Source organism: Eleutherodactylus coqui, chromosome 2 (genome assembly GCF_035609145.1).
Source record: "Eleutherodactylus coqui strain aEleCoq1 chromosome 2, aEleCoq1.hap1, whole genome shotgun sequence".
In the NCBI taxonomy this organism is placed as follows: Eukaryota; Metazoa; Chordata; class Amphibia; order Anura; family Eleutherodactylidae; genus Eleutherodactylus; species Eleutherodactylus coqui.
This window is the reverse complement of record NC_089838.1, coordinates 200,836,702-200,849,388: the sequence shown is the minus strand read 5'-3', so window position 1 is coordinate 200,849,388 and position 12,687 is coordinate 200,836,702.

Genomic DNA, 12,687 nt, shown 5'->3' with positions numbered 1-12,687 from the left:
TATTCAAATCCTATGGGCACAAACTGTGTCAATCTACTGTATGTCTTTCAGTTTATTGGCAAATTGCACTATATAGTGAGCTGCCCTTACACAAATCATGCTGAGGCCATTAAATGGTCACTGCTTTTTTTCAAACAACTTGTACTTATATGATAACATCGCTTGATAACAAGCAAAAGAGCTATTTATTTTATTTCTATAAAATGCCATTTTTGTTTTATGCTGGAAGGATTTTTTATCTATTGCCCTCCCAGAATTCCTCTGTATTCAGATCAAGGTTAATACTTATTTGATTGCTTGCATTGAACTGATTGCTGTTCTGTATTATTTGCGTACAGAGGAATGCGGAAAGAATGTAGAGCATGTTATCTTTGCTATCTTAAGCAGGCACAAAAAAAATGTAGAAAAACATCCTCAAATAAAAAATAGAAATTTAAGGCTCAATGCACACGGGCGTATTTGCATTGCGGAATCTGGAGCAGATGTCTGCCTCTGGATTCCTCAGCAAATACTGCCCATAGACATGATATGGAAAGTAACTTTTCCATGTCCACGAGCAGAAATAACTGCGATTTTCCGCTTGCGGAGGAAAAATCGCAGCATGTCCTATCCCAGCACGGATTCCGAGTGGACGGCTTCCAATCGGCGGCCCTTCCACAAGGACATTGGCACATCCGCAATACAGAAAAGATGACTGCGAACAGGTACGCAGGGGTCACCGGCCAGTCACAGGGTCTGATTCCTATGCGGGATCCCACATGCAGAATCCAACTCGACCGTGTGCATTCGGCCTAAGGCCAGGATCACACAACCAGGTTGGATTCCGCATGCTGGAGGCCTGCAGCGCATTCTAGCTGTGAGCACTTTACTAAATTGCATATGACCACACAGGCTTGCAAGCGGTCCTGCATAGTAAAGTTTTCTGTTTGTTTGTATTTTCCGTGCCGTTGCTTAGCTATGACATGGGTACCCGCAGCCTATACACAATGTTGATTGCGTATGGGCTGTGGGTTGGACGCCTCCATTGATGTCAATGGAGACCGTCCATAGGGATTCCGCTGTAAAATAGAGCATGCTGTGGTTTTTCTCCCGCTTATGCAATTCGTATCCATGAGTGTGAAGGAGAATTCGAAAATGCATGCCTTTGCATGCCCACGTTTTACTGTAGAAAGTCTGTGCAGATGCTGCTTAACAATTTGAATCCGTTCGTGTGAAACCAGCCTAAGGCTAACTTTACAGGGGGGAGTCAAATATCGCACTCACCAACATGCATTTTCCCTGTGGATGCAAAACAACCTCACATCACTTCTGGGTATACACAATCCTCAATGGGAGACCTAGCATGTGGTCCGATGCTGCCACTGGCCCCATTGAAACCAATGGCAGATGTGATGCGAGAGCACGCACAAAAACCTTGCTCATGTGTATGACCCCATTCAAAAGAATTGGGTTCACATTCCTGCGAGATTTGTGTGTCTCGCAATGCACAAATCTCGCATAAATTTCTCGCTTCTTGTGAATTCGGCCTTAGGGCCCATATCCATGAGCGGGTTTGAATTGCGGATGATCTACAGTTCAAGCCACCCATAGGGAGGCATGGGCATCCGCAGCTTAATTAAAGCATGCAGATTTGTTTTGCGGACCTTCTGCTCCGGAAAGCAAATCTCAGCATGCACTACTATGCTGCGGATCCCGCAGGGACAACATCCACTGAAGTCAATGGAAGCTGTTCGATCGGCGGCACAACCGCAGCTGTCACTGCGGATCCCACAGGAAAGCAGGAGATTTAAAAAAAAAAATCTCCACTGCGCATGTGCAGCGGCGCAGTGGCTGACGAGTCCACCCACATGCCAGCAAGGCCGCCCACATCCACAGAGGAGAAGACGGAAGACCCACACAACAACGCAGAGGATCCGAAAGGGTAAGGCCCCATGTCCACTTGCACGCACGGATTCCACTGCTGAATCCTGCAGCGGAATCCAGCCGTGCCCGCAGACATGAACAGGAAAAAATAGATTATACCTACCCGATAATCGGGTTTCCAGGAGTCTCCACGACAGCACCAATTGACAGCACCAATTGAGATTGCCTCCTCCGGATAGGACAGGAACATACTGAGAGGTTAATAAAAGTTTCCCCCCTTCCCTCAGTGGATTCTAACGAATTGCCGGGGTAGGAGCTTAAATTAAATTCTTTCCCTAACTGGGATTTTTCTTTTTTTGTGGAGGTGGGGGAGGGGGAAATTATATTCTATAATTTCTTTACTATGTTCTTAGTGAGGGGGGGGGGGGGGGAGAGGTACGGGTGCTGTCGTGGAGACTCCTGGAAACCCGATTATCGGGAAGGTATAATCTATTTTTTCCCCAGTTGTCTCCACGACAGCACCAATTGAGATGTACCAACTAAAGTTTATTAGGGTGGGATTGCTGCTGAGAGGACTTTGCGGCCGAAGACCATGTCCTCGTCCTGCTGCACTTTTACCCTATAGTGTTTAATGAACGTGTGGGGTTTTTTCCAGACTGCGGCCTTGCATATCTGCTCGACCAAAGCTGAGCTATGTTCGGCCCATGAGGATGCTACTGCCCTTGTAGAATGGGCTTTAAGAGCTAAGGGGATTTCCTTCCCGAGGGCCTTATAGGACTCTATAATGGCCAGGCGGATCCACCTGGCTATGGAGTTTTTTGCCGCTTTGTTCCCTTTATTTGGGCCACTGAACTGGACGAACAGGTTGTCGTCCCGTCTCCAGTGGCTTGTCGCATCTATGTAGCCTAGGACTACTCTCCTAACGTCCAGGCAGCTTAGGGTTTTTTTCTTCCTCGTTTTTAGGTTTACTAAAGAATGAGGGAATTATTATATCTTGGGACCTATGAAAATGTGATACCACCTTTGGCATGAAGCCAGGGCCCGTTTTAAATACTAATTTGGTGTCTGAGATTTTTAGGAATGGGTGGCGAATGGACAAAGCCTGAAGCTCGCTAACCCACCTTGCGGACGGGATGGCTACTAGGAAAACGGTCTTGATCGCAAGCATTTTTATCGGTAGTGCTTCGATCGGTTCGAATGGTTCCGCTGTCATGGCCCTTAGGGCCCAATTAAGGTTCCAGTCTGGAACAAGGTTTATGGGTCTAGGTCGTAATCTAGCTGCTGCTGTCAGGAACCTGTTGACCCATCTATTGTCCGCGAACTTTGTGTCGCATATGGCGCTAAGGGCTGCGACCTGGACCTTCAGGGTACTTGGAGAGAGGCCCATCTGTAGGCCCTCCTGCAAGAATTCTAAGATCAAAGGGATGTCCGGGATAGAATCCCTGGAATCCCTTTCCTGTCTCCATGAGGAAAACCTTCTCCAAACCTTCTGGTAGATAAGGTGGGTCGTCCTTTTTCTGCTGGACATTAACGTTTCTACCACTCTCTCTGAGAATCCCTTCCCCCTTAGTGAGGATTCCTCAAGAGCCATGCTGTTAAGTGGAGTTTGTCTAAGCCTGGGTAGTTTAGTGGCCCCTGTGATAGCAGGTCTGTCCAGGTAGGAAAGGTGACTGGGTCCTGGACGCTCAACGTTGTCAGAAGACCGAACCAACTTCTCTTGGGCCAGAAGGGGGTCACCAGGATTAGCGTGCATACCTGGGTTCTGAAATGTTGTAAGACTCTGGGGATCAGTGGTATTGGAGGAAAAGCGTACGCCAGCCCCTCTCCTCAGTCCTGGCCTAGGGCGTCTATTGCTGTAGGACGATCTCCTGGCCGGAGGGAGAAGAAATTGCTTACTTTGGCGTTCTCCCTAGTTGCAAACAGGTCCAATTGTGGGATCCCCCCACCGGTTGGTCAGGGTTCTGAATGCTTCCAGGGAGAGAGACCATTCTCCTGCGTCTATTTGCCTCCTGCTGAGAAAGTCTGCTTTTTGGTTTAGCGTCCCCTTTAAGTGTGTTGCCGTGATCGAAAGGATCCGGCCCTCTGCCCAGTGGAAAATTTTCTGCGAAATGTTTTGCAGGGCAGGAGACCTTGTGCCCCCCTGGTGCCGAATATGGGCGACCGTGGTGGTATTGTCCGACAGTATCTTTATATGCTGGTTCCGTAGCGAGTTTCCTAATTGCTGTAGGACCCGCCATACGGCCTGTAGCTCTCTGTAGTTGGAGGATTGTTCTTTTACCCTTTGAGACCACAGGCCCTGAAAGAACTTGTTCCCCACATGCACTCTCCATCCCCAGGCACTTGCGTCCGTTGTGATGTGCGTGGCTGGGTTCTGTAGCCAATGAACCCCTCTCTGCAAGTTCGCTGGGGATGTCCACCAACGCAGGGATGTTTTCACTGTGTTTGGGATATACATTTTTGTCCCTAGCGAGGACTGCTTTTTGTCCCATGTGGATAGGACGGAGGCCTGTGAGCCTGGGCCCATGCTACTCCGGGAATGCATGACGTCAGGCTTCCCAGGAGAGACATGGCTTCCCGAATTGTGCATGATCGTCTCTGTAGGAAAGATTTGACCAGCCTTCGGATTTTTTGTATTTTTTCCTCGGGCAGGCAGGAGCATTGTAATTCTGAGTTGAGCATTATGCCCACAAATGTCTTCTTCCTGTCGGGGGTCTAAGCTGGACTTTTCCCAGTTTATGATCCATCCTAGAGACTGGAGGAGTTCTAGCACTATCTCTAGGTGTTTCGTTAGTAGTTTCCTGGACTCTGCTATTATCAAAATATCGTCCAGGTAGGATATTATTAGGATCGACTTTTTCCTCAGGTAGGCGGCTACCTCTGCCATAATTTTGGTAAAAATTCTGGGTGCTGAGGAGATCCCGAAAGGCAGGCATCTGAATTGGTGGTGCTCTATTCCTTTGCCCATATCCACTGCAAACCTTAGGTATCTTTGGGACCCCTCGTGGATCGGTACGTGGAAATAAGCGTCCTACAGATCGATGGATGCCACGTAGGCCCCTTTGGGAATCAACTTTATCGTTGAGGGGATGGACTCCATTTTGAATTTTCTGTACTTGACGCAGGAGTTCAGAGGTTTCAGATTCACTATCATCCGCTGTTTCCCGCAGGGTTTTCTTACTAGGAAGAGCCTGGAATAATGGCCCTGGGTTTCCTCGTTTCGCGGTACGGGGGATATTGCGTTTAGCTGTTGCAGGTCCCGAACGCTTTGCCTTAGTAAGTGTAACTGTTGCCCTGAGCCTCCCGTGATAACGAATTTCCTTCTGGGGAGGGACACCAGTTCTATCCGGTATCCCTGCTGTAAGATCTTTGGGATCCATGGGCCTTCGCAAATTGTGGCCCATTGATCCACAAAGTTCCCCAGCCTTGCCCCTACGGAGCTGGCGTCAGGGTCTCTGCTTGGGCTCCCCCTGGTGGGGGTTAAAGAGGATATTTATTCCTCTGCCCCCCTTGGGGTAACTCCAGCGGCCTGTCTTGCCCTTGCCGCGGTAGGCCTTGGGCTGTTGCACTGGGGCCCGGAAGAAGGTCTTCCCTCTCTGTGGCTTTTCTTCCGGGAATCCCCTCTTTTTGTCGGCCGCCTTCTCCAGGATCTTTTCTAGGTCTGGTCTGAACAAAAACTGACCGTAGAACGGGAGGGCGCATAGCTTATTTTTAGAGGCTAGGTCGCCTGACCACGTTTCAGCCATAACACTCTTCTGGCTGAGTTAGACCGGGCTGTAGCTTTTGCTGAGAGTTTAACCGTTTCGGCCGCGCCATCCGCTAGGAAATTTGTTGCCATACGCAGGATAGGAAGAGAATTTAGGATCTGTTCCCTTGGCGTCTTATTGGTTAGGTGTAGCTCCAGCTGTTCTAGCCATACCCCGAGAGTGCACGCCACGCAAGTGGCTGCGATCCCTGGCCTAAGTATGTTTGCCGCTGCCTCCCATGATTTTTTTAGAAGGCCTTCAGCTTTGCGATCCATAGGATCTTTTAATTGTGCGGCGTCCTCAAAGGGCAGGCTCATCCTCCTAGCTACTTTGGCCACTGGGACGTCTACCTTGGGTACCTCCTCCCAGCTTGCGCAAACTTCCTCCTCGAATGGGTACCTTCTTTTTACACCTCTAGCGGAGAAGGAACCTGCGTCTGGTTTCTTCCACTCCTTTTGGATAATTTTAATGATATTTTTGTGGACAGGGAAGGTATGTTCACGCCTCTCCCCTAGTCCCCCAAATATCTCATCTTGTAAGGTACGTGGTTCTCTGGGCTCTTCCATTTTTAGTGTAGCCCTGACTGACTTAATCAATTCCGTTAAGTCGTCCTGATTGAATAGGTATCTTTTGTAGTCCTCATCGTCTGAGGACTCCTCGGCCGCCTGTTCCTCTTGCTCCGATCCGATAGAACTCTCGGAGTCGGAAGGCTCGTCAGGAACATACGCCCTTTTCTGGCGTTTCGCTGGCGGCTCCAGCTGTGACGTTAGGGCTAATCTAACCTCCTCTTTCACCAGCTTCCTAACGTCCTCCATGAATCCCCCCGATTCCTCTTTGACTAGCCTAGCTACGCACGCCTTGCATAGAGGCCTCTGGTACGTAGCTGGCAGTCTTGTCTCGTACTCCACGCATTTTTTAAATTTTGTTCTGGGGGGGGGGGGGGAGGGGGGGAATGTCTTTTTTATCCCCCTGACAAAAAAAGGGAAAGTATTTTTTGCGGGTAAATATGCAATTTTTCCATATACAATACATTGGATTTTGCATATATATATACTAGCTTACCCGTCGCGCGTTGCTGCGAAGACAGACAGACATACATTCATTTTTATATATCTAGATAACAACCAATCACAGCGCAGCTTTCATGTTACCTCAGTGGTATAATATATAACAACCAATCACAGCGCAGCTTTCATGTTACCTTAGCAGTATAAAATATAACAACCAATCACAGCGCAGCTTTTATGTTACCTCAGCAGTAAGAGAAATAACAACCAATCACAGTGCAACTTTTATTCTGCCTCAGCAATATAAAAAATAGCAACCAATCACAGCGCAGCTTTCATGTTACCTCTGCAGTATAATATATAGCAACCAATCACAGCGCAGCTTTCATGTTACCTCAGTGGTATAATATATAACAACGAATCGCAGCACAGCTTTCATGCAACCTCAGTAGTATAAGAAGTAGCCACCAATCACAGCACAGCTTTCATGTTACCTCAGCAGTATAAGAAATAGCAACCAATCACAGCACAGCTTTCATTTTACCTCAGCATTCTCAATATCCAGCAATTGTCTTGCAAAACGTTCGACGGATGCATCATTTTCTGGTTGAACACTCATCCCGTTGCTCGTAATGCCTTTTGCTTTCGTGCTTGAGATGGAAATCAAACGATCTTTGTCTGGGGGGGCATAACTGTCGACGACGCTCGCACGCGCGCGCGCGCGCCACCTATCGTAGGATAGTTGTACTATGCCAGTAATCTTCCCAGGAGTGTACTCAACAACTTCCCATTAACTTTTCCTATTTATGACATAATCAATGCTCGTGCCAAATTTCAAGTTTCTATTACATCGGGAAGCGAGAAAATTCGATTCCGTACGTAAAATTTGGACGCCAATTGTTTTGCGCTTAAAATTGAATAATCGAGTTGGGACCCACTAACTTTTCCTATTTATGACATAATCAATGCTCGTGCCAAATTTCAAGTTTCTATGACATTGGGAAGCGAGAAAATTAGATTCCGTACGTAAAATTTGGACACCAATTCTTTTGCGCCTAGAATTAAATGATCGAGTTGGGACCCATTAGCGTTTCCTATTTATAACATATTCAATGCTCGTGCCAAATTTTGAGTTTCTATGACATTGGGAAGCGAGAAAATTAGATTCCGTACGTAAAATTTGGACGCTAATTCTTTTGCGCATAGAATTCAATAATCGAGTTGGGACCCATTAGCGTTTCCTATTTGTGACATATTCAATGCCCGTGCCAAATTTCAAGTTTGTATGTGAGAAAATTAGATTCCGTACGTAAAATTTGGACGCTAATTCTTTTGCGCATAGAATTGAATAATCGAGTTGGGACCCATTAACTTTTCCTATGTATGACATAATCAATGCTCCTGCCAAATTTCACGTTTCTATGACACCGGAAAGTGAGAAAATTACATTCCGTACGTAAAATTTGGACGCTAATTCTTTTGCGCATAGAATTGAATAATCGAGTTGGGACCCATTAGCTTTTCCTATTTATGACATAATCAATGCTTGTGCCAAATTTTGACTTTCTATGACATTGGGAAGCGAGAAAATTAGATTCCGTACGTAAAATTTGGACGCCAATTCTTTGGCGCATAAAATTGAATAATGGAGTTGGGACCCATTAGCTTTTCCTATTTATGACATAATCAATGCTCACGCCAAATTTCGAGTTTTTATGACATTGGGAAGCGAGAAAATTAGATTCCGTACGTAAAATTTGGACGCTAATTCTTTTGCGCATAGAATTGAATAATCGAGTTACCTTTTCCTATTTATGACATAGTCAATCCTCGTGCCACATTTCAGGTTTCTACGACATCGGGAAGTGAGAGAATTAGTGGCAATGATGGAAATCGAACGATCTACGTGGCTTGTACGTGTCATAATAGAGCCTTAATGACATCACAATGCAACTTTAACTGTCAGACATCAAGTGATGGAAATCAAACGATCTATGTGGGGGGGGGCGTAACATTCGACGACGCTCGCGCGCGCGCCATTTATCTTAGGATAGTTGTACTATGCCTATAATCTTCCCAGGAGTGTACTTAACTTCCCAAAGTTTCATGGCGATCGGATGAATGGTGTAGTAGCGCATAAAGGACAAACAAACAAACAAACAAACAAACAGACAGACAGACAGACAGGCACGCACGCATACAGACATACATTCAATTTTATATATATACTAGCGTACCCGTCGCGCGTTGCTGCGAAGACAGACATACATACATACATTCGTTTTTATATATCTAGATGACGGCAGCAGCGACCACTGAGGTTTTGTAGGCCGCTGCTTCCCCCTTGCAGGCTGAATAAAATAGCCGTTGTGTGGAACATCCAATTTATCCGGCTGCTGTGGCTTCTTGGGAAGATAGCCTAGTACATGTTTGCCCACTTCCAACTCCAATGGAGACTGACTGTAAATGGCTGGCGTGCTCTAGTATTTATGGTTTCAAGCTGTACGTGTCATTGCATACAGTCTATCTATCTATCTATCAGGGTTATTGCATACAGTCTATCTATCTATCTATCTATCTATCTATCTATCTATCTATCTATCTATCTGGGTTATTGCATACAGTCTATCTATCTATCTATCTATCTGGGTTATTGCATACAGTCTATCTATCTATCTATCTATCTATGACATCAGGAAATGAGAGAATTAGATTCCGTACGTAAAATTTGAACGCTAATTCTTTGGCGCTTTGAATTGAATAATCGAGTTGGGACCCATTAACTTTTCCTATTTATGACATAATCAATGCTCGAGCCAAATTTCAAGTTTCTATGACATTGGGAAATGAGAGAATTAAATTCTGTACATAAAATTTGGACGCTAATTCTTTTGCGCTTAGAATTGAATAATCGAGTTGGGATGAGACATAAGGCCTTGCCCATAAGCATTCCCCAACCTCCAAGAACTGAACCTACCTACCTGAATGAGATTTTGTAGGCCGCTGCTTCCCCGTTGCAGGCTGAATAAAATAGCCGTTGGGTGGAACATACAATTTATCCGGCTGCTGTGGCTTCTTAGGAAGATATCCTAGTACTTGTTTACCCACTTCCAACTCCAATGGTAATTGGCTGGCGTGCTCTAGTGGTTCCAAGCTGTACGTGTCATAATAGAGCCTTAATGACATCACAATGCAGCTTATGAGAACATGTTGGGGCATGTTCGCGCGTTGCTGCGAAGACAGACATACATACATACATACTACGTTTTTATATATCTAGATGACGGCAGCAGCGACCACTGAGGTTTACCGCTGGGGTATGTCACTCTTATTACTAATGGGGGGAGTGTCACTATTATTACTTCTGTGGGATGTCACTATTATCGCTGGGGTGAAGGTGTCACTATTACCGCTGGGGTATGTGTACATGTGGCAGAAATGGGCAGGGCTCTTTCAGAATAGACCGGGTGCAGATTTTGACTGCTTTTTAGATGCGGAAATGCTGCAGAATTTTCCACAGAAATCTCCGCTGAGCACATTCTGCAGTATTTCCGCGTCCAAAAAGCAGTCAGAATCTGCACCCGGTCTATTCTGAAACAGCCTTGTCCTTTTTAGAACGACGGGGGTAAAATCATACGTTGTGATAAGCCCCGCCCCCTGACGTGTTGGCACTTTGCGATACATAAGTGGGTTTTGGGTTGTAGTTTGGGCACTCGGTCCCTAAAAGGTTCGCCATCACTGGCCTAGTACATGTTTGCCCACTTCCAACTTCAATGGAGACTGACTGTAAATGGCTGGCGTGCTCTAGTATTTATGGTTTCAAGCTGTACGTGTCATTGCATACAGTCTATCTATCTATCTATCTATCTATCTATCAGGGTTATTGCATACAGTCTATCTATCTATCTATCTATCTATCTATCTATCTATGACATCAGGAAATGAGAGAATTAGATTTTGTAGGCCGCTGCTTCCCCCTTGCGGGCTGAATAAAATAGCCGTTGGGTGGAACATACAATTTATCCGGCTGCTGTGGCTTCTTAGGAAGATATCCTAGTACTTGTTTACCCACTTCCAACTCCAATGGTAATTGGCTGGCGTGCTCTAGTGGTTCCAAGCTGTACGTGTCATAATAGAGCCTTAATGACATCACAATGCAGCTTATGAGAACATGTTGGGGCATGTTCAAGGGCGTCCAATGTTGATGACATCAGTGATGACATCACAATAGCAGGTGGCTTACTTATTCGATCTACGTGGGGGGGGGGTGTAACTTTCGACGACGCTCGCGCACCATTTATCGTAGGATATTTGTACTATGCCTATAATCTTCCCAGGAGTGTACTCAACAACTTCCCAAAGTTTCATGGCGATCGGATGAATGGTGTAGTAGCGCATAAAGGACAAACACGCACGCATGCACGCACGCACGCACGCACGCACGCAGGCAGACATACATTCAATTTTATATATATACACTACCGTTCAAAAGTTTGGGGTCACATTGAAATGTCCTTATTTTTGAAGGAAAAGCACTGTACTTTTCAATGAAGATAACTTTAAACTAGTCCTAACTTTAAACAAATGCACTCTATACATTGCTAATGTGGTAAATGACTATCCTAGCTGCAAATGCCTGGTTTTTTGTGCAATATCTACAAAGGTGAATAGAGGCCCATTTCCAGCAACTATCACTCCAGTGTTCTAATGGTACAATGTGTTTGCTCATTGGCTCAGAAGGCTAATTGATGATTAGAAAACCCTTGTGCAATCATGTTCACACATCTGAAAACAGTCTAGCTCGTTACAGAAGCTACAAAACTGACCTTCCTGTGAGCAGATTGAGTTTCTGGAGCATCACATTTGTGGGGTCAATTAAACGCTCAAAATGGCCAGAAAAAGAGAACTTTCATCTGAAACTCGACAGTCTATTCTTGTTCTTAGAAATGAAGGCTATTCCATGCGAGAAATTGCTAAGAAATTGAAGATTTCCTACAACGGTGTGTACTACTCCCTTCAGAGGACAGCACAAACAGGCTCTAACCAGAGTAGAAAAAGAAGTGGGAGGCCGCGTTGCACAACTAAGCAAGAAGATAAGCACATTAGAGTCTCTAGTTTGAGAAACAGACGCCTCACAGGTACCCAACTGGCATCTTCATTAAATAGTACCCGCAAAACACCAGTGTCAACATCTACAGTGAAGAGGCGGCTGCGGGATTTTGGGCTTCAGGGCAGAATGGCAAAGAAAAAGCCATATCTGAGACTGGCCAATAAAAGAAAAAGATTAAGATGGGCAAAAGAACACAGACATTGGACAGAGGAAGACTGGAAAAAAGTGTTGTGGACGGATGAATCCAAGTTTGAGGTGTTTGGATCACAAAGAAGAACGTTTGTGAGACGCAGAACAAATGAAAAGATGCTGGAAGAATGCCTGACGCCATCTGTTAAGCATGGTGGAGGTAATGTGATGGTCTGGGGTTGCTTTGGTGCTGGTAAGGTGGGAGATTTGTACAGGGTAAAAGGGATTCTGAATAAGGAAGGCTATCACTCCATTTTGCAACGCCATGCCATACCCAGTGGACAGCGCTTGATTGGAACCAATTTCATCCTACAACAGGACAATGACCCTAAACACACCTCCAAATTGTGCAAGAACTATTTACAGCAGAAGCAGGCAGCTGGTATTCTATCGGTAATGGAGTGGCCAGCGCAGTCACCAGATCTGAACCCCATTGAGCTGTTGTGGGAGCAGCTTGACCGTATGGTACGCCAGAAGTGCCCATCCAACCAATCCAACTTGTGGGAGATGCTTCTAGAAGCGTGGGGTGCAATTTCACAAGCTTACCTCAACAAATTAACAGCTAGAATGTCAAAGGTGTGCAATGCTGTAATTGCTGCAAAAGGAGGATTCTTTGACGAAAGCAAAGTTTGATGTAAAAACAATGTTATTTCAAATACAAATCATTATTTCTAACCTTGTCAATGTCTTGACTCTATTTTCTATTCATTTCACAACGCATGGTGGTGAATAAGTGTGACTTTTCATGGAAAACACAAAATTGTTTGGGTGACCC